This window comes from Diabrotica virgifera, chromosome 6, assembly GCF_917563875.1.
Source record: "Diabrotica virgifera virgifera chromosome 6, PGI_DIABVI_V3a".
NCBI classification, from domain to species: Eukaryota; Metazoa; Arthropoda; class Insecta; order Coleoptera; family Chrysomelidae; genus Diabrotica; species Diabrotica virgifera.
This window is the reverse complement of record NC_065448.1, coordinates 244,014,090-244,025,198: the sequence shown is the minus strand read 5'-3', so window position 1 is coordinate 244,025,198 and position 11,109 is coordinate 244,014,090. Positions and strand designations below refer to the sequence as shown.

Genomic DNA, 11,109 nt, shown 5'->3' with positions numbered 1-11,109 from the left:
CAACCAAGGTTTAAAAATTCGTAGAAGGATGACCAAATATTGAGAAAAACGTAGTTGCCGCCAATTTTCACCGCCTAAAGTGCGGTAAAATCTAAAAGATATACGCCCATATTTATGTCTTCGTGATTGATGATATATAGTAATAAACTGCAAATATGATTTCTCTTTTCAAATTCCCAGTTCTTGTACTATTACTAAACTTCATTTGTGTCATACCTATTTCGTAATTAAGTTACAGTCTCATCTCCAATATCATATATTAGACAGACACATTAATATTTATGTAGAATAATTATTGCACATAAAACACTTTAATAAATAATAACCCTAACTCTACAGCGTTACCAAAAATGCAAAACCAAAACCAAAATCGTTATTTCCTGTAACAATTCTTCTCAGTACTCTCATCTCTGTTGTTTCCAGTAGTCTTTGTGTTGTGGCTCTATATGTAGGGTCTTGTTTCTGATGCATATGCCATTATTGGTCTTATACTGGCTTTATAAATTATTGACTTCACTTCAGTGCTAATAGTTTAGTTTTGGCATAATGTGGCGCTTCAGAAGTCAAACAGGGTAAGTCACATTCTCCCTAAAAATAACTTTTGAGATATAATACATATTCATGCCTATTCTGTAACTCATTTCGATGATAGAAGTCAGGAAAATCGAATAGAAGTGGCCAAGTCGAATAGAAATAGTCAAAATCGGTATTCCATAATTCCCTACGAACCTATACAATGGGAATAGAGAATAGAAATGACTTCGACGCCATTTACCCTGTCGAAATTAGATTTAGATAATCGGAATTGTGCTTGACGCAAGCGCATTGTATTTTGTTTTGACGTTTATATTTTATATCTATTAAAAATAATTTATTATTACTTAGTTCTCCTTATTTATAGTATTTTTACCGTTTGTATCTGCTCAATTTTTAGTCTGTGGTGGTATTTACTTAGGGAATTGTATATTTAATTTAGACATGTAGGAGTATGCATCAAACCTAACCTTAAAATTGATTTGGCATCCGAAATTCAGATTCTGAATGCTGAATGTTTGCCACTCACAATGTTGTCAAACTGTTTTTTTTATTTCTTGTACAATTTCAATCAATGGCATAATGTCCAAGAATAGATTGTACAAGAACGTTTAAAATATAAAGAGAGACTTATAGCGTTGATTGATAAATATATTATACTAGTTAACTTGTATTTGTATCAATCAACGCTTATAGAAAAGAAAATAATTATAGAAAAAACGCTGTTTTTGGGAAAAGTTGTTGTATAAGTTATTTTAGCTGGAATCAAATCTTAAGATTGTATAATTATTAGTAATATCTTACATCATACACCTTATCCTCATTTATCTTTTTTATTTATCAGTTTATCTTCTTTTTTATAATAATTTTAGTTAACTTTGATTTAAAACCATCTTTTGAGGATTTTGTGTCAAATATTTACACTAATATTTTATAGTTTACTTTTCAAAACGTTTATGGTTCATATGGCTCAATGAGTCTGCCTGTCTTTTTCCGCTGCCAATGGCTATAAGTCTGTCAAGTTGTCTACCTATTCTTTCTTCTTACATATTGGTTGTTGTAGTAGATGTTTTTAATAGTTTTTATGATGTTTAGCGGAAATTCTCTAATATACCGAAGATGGATTACGTCTTTGTGTCAAATGCTTTCTTTAAATCAATGAGACACATAAATGCTGGTGTATTATACTCTAGTGATTTCTCAGTAATTTGCTTTATGACAAATATTGCACCTATATATTATGACCTTCCAGTATGAACACCCAGTTTTTCACCTTCTAAGCTGATGCTTTGATTCATTAGTTCTTGTAAAATTTTAGTTGTAAATTTTAGAGTAGTATTTAACAAGTTTATACCTATGTAGTTTTCTAGCTGTTTTTACCTCCTTTTCTGAATAGCAGAATTAGGGCAAGAACAGAACAAGTAGGTCGAGGTGGATGCTACTAGTTAAGTCGCGGTCGATGTCGACAGCACATAGCAAGGAGGTCACCTGCGCTGTCAGTCGAGCTAGAACCACTATCAAGTGAAGTAGTTTAATGAAATTTGAATGACAAAAAGACTGTGCTTTTGCCATGTTGTGTCAGTCAAGTGATGATAGTAATGAAATGTCAGCTGTAAATAATCAGATCCTCCTTCATATTTCAAAAATTTTCTGTATTTAAGTGCTTTAGAAATTCAAAAATAAACTCAATACAAAAAAGGGATTATATAAAAAGTATCAACTCAGATAGCGCAGGTAATGACAACTTGTCTTTGAACGGACCAATCACAGGGAAGCATCCTTGTAGGCTGCGCAGTAGACATCCATGTAAAACAAACTCATTTTATTTTTAAAAGCATCGATGTAAACCTCCTGGATGGCATCGCGCTAAACCGCCACCGCGACTTACCTGCTGTGCTCTCTTCCAGGGCTGCTTTATCCATTAGGCAATATAGGCAGTTGCCTAGGGCGGCAAATTATGGGAGGGCGGCAAAAATACTGAACAAAAAATATTTGTATATAAAAATTAAAATCGAATAACATTTAAGTACATCGTACATCCATCAATGGAATATAAGTTGGCATTTCTAGAAAACAAATTGCATTTTCTTAACACTATTCATTTAAAAAGGACAGAAGTCGTAAATTTAGGGATTATTGGGCCGCCGCCAGCATCGCAAAGGTGGCGGGTGCACTGTTCTATAATTTTTTTTTAAACTGAATCCTTTTGGATTATTCGTGGTTGAAAATTGGCCATTTTCATTGAAAAATGTCGCCTTTTCGGACGGTTTTTTACGAATACCTTGAAAATTGTGCATCTAACGAAAAAAACTAAATAAAACATTTTTGTAGCTTATGAAAAATCAAAGAGATTCGTTCCTTCATAAGTCTTCTAGTCATAACATAGAAAGTGATATGGTAGGTGAAAAGAAATTTTTTTGTCCATGCTCAAATGGGTGTGTTCAACTTAATAACAGAGACATGGTCGATTTTAAGGGTATAATGCTATCAATATCTTTTATAAGTACTGTCTTAAAAGACCTTCTTTGCTTCTAGAATACCTTTTACTATAGTGTTATTTCTATGTTCAACAAGTTGGACGAATTTAAAATGTATTGTTTTTGAAAACATAAGATCAAGTTATAGAGAGCATTTTTATTTATTTTTTAATCTTCCTTTTTCTCCATCTAACTCGAAAATGATAATGAGATACAGTAATGAAAGAAAAATAAAATTTTTATCTAAAAGAAAACCTACATTTTTGTAAGGTATTTTTTTACGTATCTCTTATCACTTTCGAGTTACCTGGAGAAAATGGAAGATTTTTAAGAAAATTTAAAAATGCGCTCTATAATTTGATCTAGTTCTTTTCAAAAACCAGTCATTTTAAACCCGTCCAACTTTTTGAATATAGAAATAACACTATAGTAGTAGGTATTCTAGAAGAAAAACTATGAATTTAAATTCTGGTGGATGAGGGTTTAAAAATACTTCTCATTTTTCCTTAAAATACATTAGTCATAAGTTTTTTTGCACCATATCTCGCTTAGTTTGAATGTAACCGACATTAAACAGTTCTCGTTTTAAAGGTCTTTTCAAGCACTACAAAAGGTATTCGTAGCATAATACCCCTAAAATTTACAATTTCTCTGTTATTTTAAGTTGAATATACCGATTTGAGTATGCACAAAAAATCTTTTTTCACCTACCATCTCTTTGTTTATTAAAACTAGAAGATTTATGAAACAATGAATCTCTCTGATTTTTCATAAACTACAAAAATGTTTTATATAGTTTTTTCGTTAGATGCACAATTTTTATGGTATTCCCAAAAAAACAGTCTCCGAAAAGTGTCATTTTTCAATGAAAATGGCAAATTTTTAACCACGAAAACTCAAAAAGTATTGAGTTTTCAAAAAATTTATAAAACAGTTATTATAGAATTAGGTTCTCTGGCCACTTCCGCTGTTATTTTGATAAAAAAAAATTTCCACCCCCGAGAACGGATGGAAACCACCCCAAGGTAAAAGCGTCATAGGATATAGCGTAGACTTTGTTTCTTGAGCTATTTCCTACTTACAGTGAAATTATCAGTAGTAATTGCACAAGAGCTCTAAAATTATTGAATTTTTCCCGAGTGACACTTTGACAGTTTTAATTTCACGAGCCGATGGCGAGTGAAATTATGCCAAAAGTGTCACGAGGGCAAAAATTCTATATTAATTTTAGAGATCGAGTGCAATTTGTTGCGATTATTTCATGAATAAAACTGTTCAAAACCAAAATATTATTAAACACACAGTTGTTATAAATATTTTACAGTTGAAAGTCATCACTTTTATAATTTTTAAAACATTAATTGTCATTAATGTCACTGAATGTATTTTTTCATAGCAACTAAGGGCATCTGACGTAATATACTTGACGACGGGAAATTATCAAAAAATAATCGATTTAATTTAGATTTCTGTAGCTCTCTATTGGTCAGAATCTCCTATGAATGAAATAATCAAGTAAATTGATGCAGTAGGATGGAATTCGGAGCCAAATACCCTAACTGACTGCACTAATAGATACCTACATCATTCATACATAAATGCATTCACTTAAAGGTTCATTTGGATACCACAATAAAATCACCAATCACCAATAATTGACATATCTAAATATTTAAAGAAGAGTGGATTGAAAGATATTTTCCCTAATTTTGATATTGCTTTGCGCATTTATTTGTGCCTCCCAGTTGCCAACCAACGTGTCCGCTGAAAGGTCATTTTCGAAAATGTCAAGAATTTAAAATAGTCATGAAAATAATTTCCGATCAAGTATCACGCAAGAACGTCTTAAAAATTTGTCGATTTTGTCCATAGAAAGTGACGTAACAAAGGTGATAAATTATGAAGACACTATAGATGATTTTTCCAAAGAAAAATCAAGAAAGACATCTGATGTGATCGAACTGGAATGATTATTTCATTCCTAGGAGATTCTGACCAATAGAAAGCTACAGAAATCTGAATTAAATCGATAATTTTTGATAATCTCCCGTCGTTAAGTGTATTACGTCAGATGCCCTTCGTTGCTACGAAAAAATACATTCAGTGACATTAATGACAATTAATGTTTTAAAAATTATAAAAGTGATGACTTTCAATCGTCAAATATTTATAAAAATTATGTGTTTAATGGTACTTACATAAATAAATTACAATAAAATTTTGGTTTTGAACAGTTTTATTCATGAAATAATCGCAACAAATTGCACTCGACCTCTGAAATTAATATAGAATTTTTGCTCTCGTGACACTTTGACATAATTTCACTCGCCTTCGGCTCGTGAAATTAAAACTGTCAAAGTGTCACTCGGGAAAAATTCAATAATTTCAGAGCTCTTGTGCAATTACTACTGATAATTTTTATGTATTCTTATTTAAATAAAAAAATCTGCTTGCAATTTTTTTTCGCAACAATGGTACATGCTTGAAGGGCGGCTACTAGAGAATTGCCTAGGGCGTCAATTGACCTAAACGCGGCCCTGCTCTCTTCCATTCACTACAATGTGTTTGTTTTACATCGATATCGACATCGACCGCGACCTCCACCTCCACCTACACCTCCAACTCCACCTCCACCGCGACCCACTTGTTCTGTTCTTACCCTTAGTTCGCTCGTTCTCTATTCTTCCAGTATTTTATTGTGTATTATAATTTTGTTGTGTTTACCTGCAGCTTTTCGACTGTTTTCAAACTTCCTGTGTATCAGACATGAAAGCTTTCGACTTTTATCTTTATGGTGTATTATTATGTGATTTGACTCGGGATTTGCACAATAATCACAATTTATAATCGCTGTATTTAAAAGTCACAGTTAAAAAGTAACAAATAACGAGCGATCCACAATTATTGGGATCAAAGCTAGTCGTGCAAAAAATTACGTATGTCTTGTTAATGAACATTGTAAAACATAAAAAATCAGTCAAAGCCTAACACAGAACTTTAATCAGAAATAAAAAGAATTAACAAAATTATATGTAACAATATTAAATAAAATTAAACAAACTACATAACCTAACTTTTCTTGTTAAGTTGACGTACACTGCAAAGTTGACGTAAACTGGAAAGTATATCTGAATTAAGAATGGACATGCACTGTATAGCTATCTCTGTCGTTCAAAGCCACCTATGGTGACAATAATTTTGGATCACACGTTATTTATATTAAAATGATATAAAGTGTTATAAAAATTATCGAAATAAATTTATTACCGTTTGTTTTATACTTCAGCGGATCCCAGATTTTATTTCTTTTCGTTAAAACTATTCAGAAAATTGTTCACCCTTACAGTTCATGGTGGTTTTATTCGACGAGTCACCCTTAAATTGAGTGCAGGGTTATCACGGGTGGCTGTAAACTTCATTGCAATTTGCAGTTTGTTATCACCATTTCAAGTACTGGAAAAGGAAATGCTAGTATAGAATGAAATATGTGTCAACATAAGTCTTGGTCGATTACAACCCTAAATATATAAAAAAATAAAATCGCTTGATCGTAGAGCCGTTCGAATCGAAAACTAAAAGGAAATATATACGGTGTTTTATTTGTATGTGTAAATTATTTAACTAAAATATCCTTTTTCCTAAAGTTTACTGCTTAGTTCTTATTTATTCTCATTTATACTCAAGAGAGGTACCTCTAGGAATAATTAAAACGATCGAAAACATCTACCAGAACAACACAATAAAAGTAAAAGTAGAAGATGAAATAACTGACTCAATTGAATCTAGAAATAGGATAAGACAGGAGGATTCCTTGAGACCTTTATTGTTCAATCTGATCATGGATGAAATAATAAAAAAAATGTAAGAAATAAGAAAGAACACAAAATTGGACAAAAACAACTTAAAATAATCTGCTATGTAGACGATGCAATACTAATCTCTCAAAGTGAAGATGATTTACAACGTATGCTGCACTGCACCAATTTAATATAACTGCCAGAAAATTTAACATGTTTATTTGACCAAAAAAGACAAAATGCATGGTTATAACAGCAAATCCAGTGGCTTTAGGCCAGGGCGAGTTACAACCGATCTCATATTCACGGTGAGATAGTTATCAGAAAAAGCCCTAGAGCATAACAGTAAGTTGTTTCTATGTTTTGTGGACTTGGAAAAAGCATTTGATCGGGCGCCACGTAACAAGATCTGGGAAATATTAAACCGTAGAAATGTGAAACCTAAGTTAATCCAAGCAATAAAGAGTATAATATAAATGTACACGTAATAATGTAAGAACTAACAATCGCTCATCTTCAGAATCCTACACAGGGCGTAGGGGTTGAAATCAATATTCAAAGCACTTTTTTTTTGAAATTTTTTTGACAGTATTGAAAGTTTTGAAAGTTAAATGAAATAGGCACCTCAAAATATAATGAATTTTGCGATGGACATCAGAACTCATCATTGGATCATTGTTAACAAAAAATTCAAAAAGATTTTATTATCTAATGCGTTTGACGAGGTAACGCTGTCGAGTTTTTTTAGTTTTATCGAATTTGACTTTTTTAATATCACTCAAAAATCAAAACAACGATTTTTTTGCAAAAAGAGTAAAAATCAACGTATTTATTATTGTTATACAAAAAATAAGCATTAAACAAAAAATATCTCGACAGCATTACCTCAAGGAATGTCTAAAGAAAATATATACAAAATTCCAGGTAGTTTGGTCAAGTAGTTTTTGGGTTACAATGTCTACAGTCTTTGAAAAAAGCAGTTTTGAGAAAAACTCCTTTGATGTATTGTCAACTTTTATATTCAATTTCTTTTTTGTCTGTAAAATCGTAAAGTGATGCATGCCGGAATATGTTTTTGAATCGCGGAGTAATTTACAAAAGAAAATGAGAACAGCTGTTGACCGTTTCTCACCACGCTCATGCGCGCTGGAGCGAACTTGCTGCGAAGCAAGTCGAAGGTAGGGAGGTAGAGAGATAGTATTGAATATCCCTACCTTCGACTCGCTTGTTGACCAACGGTCAACAGCTGTTCTCATTTTCTTTTGTAAATTACTCCGCCATTAAAAAAGATATTCGGGTGTGCATTTGACAGACAAAAAAAAAATTAAAAAATTGAAGGCACTCGTGGGAGTGACGGCAGAAGTAAAAACTTCTTATAGTATATAAATTACGAGCTCAATCCTTTTTCCCCAATCAAAAAGAAGTGCTATACCTATATCATATACGCGATGCGTATGCCCTGTGCTATTTATGTATACATACACATAATTTATGTACGTACAAAATTTATTTCAGCGAAGTGATGACGGTCAAATTCAATAATTTTTCCCCATCCAAAAAGTGCACAAGGTCCCTAAAGAAATTTTCAATTCAAAAATGTATTTCGTCAAAACGATGACGGTCGCTAATTTAATACTTTTTCCCCATCCAAAAAGTGCACGACGTCTCTGAAGAAGTTTTCACTTCAAATATTTATTTCGTCGAAGCGATGATGGTCGCGGTGACGGTTGCTAATTTAATACTTTTTTCTAACCAAAAACTGCACAACGTCCCTCAACAAGTTTTCACTTCAAAAATGTATTTCGTCGAAGCGATGACGGTTCATAATTCAATACTTTTCCCCCATCCAAAAAGTGCACAATATCCCTAAAGAAATTTTCACTTCAAAAATTTATTTCATCGAAGCGATGACGGTCGCTAATTTAATAATTTTTCCCCATCCAAAAAGTGCACAACGTCCCTCAAGAAGATTTCACTTCAAATTTATTTCATCGAAGCGATGACGGTCGCGATGACGGTCGCCAATTTAATACTTTTTGCCATTCGAAAAGTGCACAACGCCCCTAAAGAAGTTTTCACTTCAATACACATTATGTACAAAATTTATTTCACCGAAGGGATGACGGTCGCGAAATAAATCCTTTTTCCCCATTCAAAAATAGGTTTTACATTTATTTTAAATTTAAATACTTCTATACAATTTATGCTTAGATACGCATAATATAGATACGTACAACATTTATTTCGCCGAAGTGATGACGGTCGTGAAATAAATCCTTTTTCCCCATCCTGAAATAGGTTTTACTTTTATTTTAAGTTTAAATACTTCTATACAATTTATATATACATAAAAATAATATATAGCATAAGCGATGACGGTCGTAATGACGGTCGCGATGACGGTCGCGATGACGGTCGCGAATTCACTGCTTTTTCCCCTATCCAAAAATCGCACAACGTCCCTGAAGAAGTTTTCACTTCAATAAAAGTTCACAATGCTTTAAACGCTTTTTCCTCAAAACTAGTTTTTTCAAAGGCTGTAGACCTTGTAACTCAAGAACTACCTGAAATTTTGTATAAATTTTCTTTAAACATTCTTTGAGGTAATGTTGTCGAGATATTTTTTGTTTAATGCTTATTTTTTGTTTAACAATCATAAATATGTTGATTTTCACTCTTTTTTGCAAAAAATAGTTGTTTTGACTTCTGACTGATTTGCTATCGTTGGCTTATTTTTCGATATTTGTTCTTGAATTTTTCTCTGCCATACTTTCAAAAAAAAATGTGATTGAAATATTGATTTCAACCCCCCTCCATAAGGATAGCTATGATACGATTTTGATAGGCAACCCATGCTAGAAATATTTGTCTATGTATGAAATTTAATAAAAAAAAAAATGTTTCATCCGGCAAGCAGATGAGTACATTTCGACCTATATTCAGATCTTAGACTAGGATTTTTTGGGGTTTAAATTGTAAATGTATTTTGTGTATTCTGTGTTGCATATATGTGCAGTGTGTGATTCTTCTGAAGTAAAAAATTTAAAATTAAATGGGACAAAAACAAAATAAAATGGAAAATTTTGCTTAGAAAATTCATTAAATAGGGCAGTGAAGGAATGTTAGGAATGCCAATTGTCGCTGGAATCGTTATGTTGAGCTAAAAGTAAACTACATCGAAAAAATAAAAGACTTTTTTTGGGAAAACAAGTTTTCACTTATTGTTATTCATCAAAATATTTATCGATATATGTAATTAAAGTAATATTTTTCATTAGAAAATTTTTACGAATCGTTAAAGTAAAAAATTAAAAAAGATATGAAATAAAAATGTGTTAACTAATAAAACATAATAGGTAGTTAAATAAAAAATATAATAAGTTTTTATATAGATTTCCTATACCTATCAATAATTTTTATTTTTAGTAAACAGCTTATTATTATTAATAATCTTGTTTGTATAACAGTATTTTAATCTCCTATTTGCAAGTAATTCTATAGGACTAAAAAAACTGATACACTTAACGACTACGTTGAAATAAACCGCAACCTGCTTGTGAGAAATTGACCTACGAAACGTCCTTGATCTTATAAGTTTGGACAATGTAAATGAACCCGCAAAAAATTGAAATCAAAACAGGATCAACTATTTGCGTGGAGACCTTGTCGTGGGACGAGAATTACCGCTTCAGGATTAGGTGGAGTCGCTTTGGAATGCAAATTAATTCGTTCCTGTTAAACGGTATGTTTAACAAATCAAATAAATTGCTACTGAATCACCAAGCGTCGTAAAAGAATTGCAGCAACCGAGGTTCGTAAAAGAATTGCAGCAAATGAGGGAGAACTATTATTGTTAAATCAACGGGTTACGTTAATAGCTGCAAAAATCGGGAAATTTAAGAAAAATGGTTTATATACGACAACAAAAAAATAACTTTGTTAAATTAATTGCTAAAACAACTCTAAAAATTGTTGTTTTTAACGTTTGTCTGTTTTTTATTATTTCATAAATATTTATGTAAACATACATAATGTTTATTCCAATTTACTTGTCATAAGTACACAATGGCTAATAGTACGTTCTTTAACGGTAAAATATTGCAAAACCTCTAAACTTTAAAGAACCACTTGGATTGACATGAAATTTGGCATACACATAGCCAACAAGTCAAAGAAAAAAAGTGATATTGTGCCTATAATATGTGCTTTTGCCCTTGGGGTGGGTTTACCCCTTCTCGGGGGTGAAAAAATATACGTACAAACTAAGTCCGGAAATGGATAAAGTGACTAATTTTAAGTAA

The 11,109-nt window shown here is 31.9% G+C and overlaps 1 protein-coding gene across 3 annotated transcripts in view; it reads right to left on the bottom strand.

The window, feature by feature from the left end:
* LOC114336520 (ADAMTS-like protein 1) overlaps positions 1 to 11,109 on the bottom strand; it is a 1,384,970-nt gene that overhangs the window by 188,681 nt on the left and 1,185,180 nt on the right. The window lies entirely within an intron of this gene.